Source organism: Mirounga leonina, unplaced genomic scaffold (genome assembly GCF_011800145.1).
Source record: "Mirounga leonina isolate KUSES-001 unplaced genomic scaffold, KU_Mleo_1.0 Mir_151, whole genome shotgun sequence".
NCBI lineage: Eukaryota > Metazoa > Chordata > Mammalia > Carnivora > Phocidae > Mirounga > Mirounga leonina.
Genome location: NW_023270377.1, coordinates 18,726,627 through 18,729,126, shown reverse-complemented (window position 1 = coordinate 18,729,126; position 2,500 = coordinate 18,726,627). Strand labels below are relative to the sequence as shown.

Here is a 2,500-nt window from a genome sequence, read left to right as displayed (position 1 = left end):
TGAGCCCATGGCAAAAATCAGCTGACCCGGGTACAGGAAAGAGATCCTAGAAACAGAACCACACTCATGCCATCATCTGATTTTCAACGGAAGTGCCAAAGCAGTCAGATGGGGAAAGGAAAGTTTTATCAAACGAACCATTGCTAGAATAGTGAGGTAGGGGAAAAATATGAACCTTGACCCCTACATCATACACAAACATTATTTTGAGATGAAGCATCAGCCTAAACGTAAAAGCTAAAACTGTAAAGTTTCTAGAAGAAAACATGAATGAATATCTCCATGACTCAGGGGCAAGCAAAAAGTTTCTCGGACAAATCAAAGAATGCAATAACCATTTAAAAATGTCTTTGCTAGGGGTGCCTGGGTGGCTCAGTCATTAAGTGTCTGCCTTTGGCTCAGGTCATGAGCCCAGGGTCCTGAGATTGAGCCCCACATTGGGCTCCCTGCTCAGCAGGAAGCCTGCTTCTCCCTCTCCCTCTCCCCCTGCTTGTGTTCCCTCTCTCACTGTGTCTCTCTCTGTCAAATAAATAAACAAAATCTTTTAAAAATAAATAAATAAAAATTAAAATATCTTTGCTAAACTAGATTTCATCAAAATCAAAATTTTCTGCTCATCCAAAAGACACCATTAAGAAAAGGGCTAGACAAACCACCACCTGGAAGAAAACAATTGTGAAAGATATATCTGACAAAGGGCTGGCATCCAGGGTATATCAAGAACTCCAACAATAATAAAAATAGTAAAAGACAACTCAAAAAAAAAAAAAAGTGGGCAAAAGATTTTAACAGGCAGGGGGCGCCTGGATGGCTCAGTTGGTTGAGTGTCTGACTTTCAGTTTCAGCTCAGGTCATGATCTCAGGGTCATGAGATCAAGCCCCATGTCAGGCTCCGTGCTCAGCACCGAGTCTGCTTGAAATTCTCCCTCTCCTTCTGCCCCTCCCCCTCTCTCAAATAAACAAATAATAAAATCTCTTAAAAAAAAAAAAAAGATTTGAACAGACACTTCACAAAAGAAGATATACAAATGAGCAGTATGTCCATGAAGGATATGAAGGCTGTGGACCAACCAGAAGTCTCATATGTCATTGGTGGGGACATAAAATGGTAAAACCACTCAGGTAAAAGGTCTGGCAGTTTCTTCTAAAACTAAACATACTCCTACCCTCTAACCCAGCAATTCCACCCCTAGAAATACACCCAGGAGAAATGCAAATATATGCTCACAAAAGTATTTATACAAAATATTAATAGCTTTATTCGTAAGAGCCAAAAACTAGAAACAGTCCAGATGTCCGCACACAGAGGATGGCTAATCAAACTGGTCTGTTCATACAATGGAATACAGTGGAAGACTTCTCAACAACTAAGAGCAATGAACTACGGATACACTCGACAACACGGATGAATCTTTAAAACTTCAAGCTGAGGGAAAGTACATTCTGTATGAGTCTACTTTTGTGAGTTTCCAGAACAAGCAAAACTAATCTATGGGAGAAGATAATCCGGTGGTGGCCTTGTTCTCCACCCTTTCTCTTCTCGTTGCTGAGGCCACCATGCTCTTGTCAGCCTCTAGCCCACAGTCTCCCTGAGACGGAGCACCGTGCCTTCAATTAAGTGGCAGAGCTCTGATGGAGAGAGATTTGAGGTTGATGTTGAAATTGCCAAGCAATCTGTGACTATCGCGACCATGTGGGGAGATTTGGGAATGGATGAGGCAAGCAAAGTGGACAGATGATGTCCCTATTTGGGACCAAGAATTCCTGAAAGCTGACTGAGGAACATTTTGCGAACTTATTCTGGCTGCGAATTACTTAGAAATCCAAAGTTTGCTTGATGTTACATGCAAAATGGTTGCCAGTACAATCAAGGGGGAAACTCCTGAGGAGATTCGCAAGAACTTCCATATCCAAAATGACTTTTCCTGACGAAAAGGCAGCCCAGGTACTCAAAGAGAAGCAGTGGTGTGAAAAGTGAAATGTTGTGCCTGACCCTGGAACACTCTAGGGATTGTTCCAAAGACTAGTTGTGCTGCTCTGTTTGTGATTGTTAGTATTAGACCAACAGTAGACAAATGAAGCAGCAAATCAGTGGTGTGGGCAGAATATTGTCCTCCTTGCAGTTGAGTACAGATTCCAAACATAATGCTCAGTTTCTTCCAGGATGATCAAAAGTCTCTTTTTTTTCTTTGCTACAAATAAACCTGAACAGTGGTTCTCTCTAGAAGGTGGTATTTGGGGCTTTCCCTCTCTTTGTAGAGTGATTTCTGCCTAGTTTATTGTCTAGTTAACTTTAGTGACCTGATAAAAGTTGGCATTATAAATAAAACTAGGTGCAAAATAGAAAGAAAAGAATCAGAACTGGGGCGCCTGGGTGGCTCAGTCAGTTAAGTGTCTGCCTTCGGCTCAGGTCATGAGCCCAGCGTCCTGGGATCGAGCCCCGCCTCAGGCTCCCTGCTCCATGGAAAGCCTGCTTCTCCCTCTCCCGCTCCCCCTGCTT

The 2,500-nt window shown here is 42.6% G+C and overlaps 1 pseudogene; it reads left to right on the top strand.

Annotated features, from left to right (window-relative positions):
- The first annotated feature begins 1,037 nt into the window (after window positions 1–1,037).
- LOC118012643 lies at window positions 1,038–1,978 on the top strand (annotated as a pseudogene).
- Window positions 1,979–2,500: the final 522 nt, after the last annotated feature.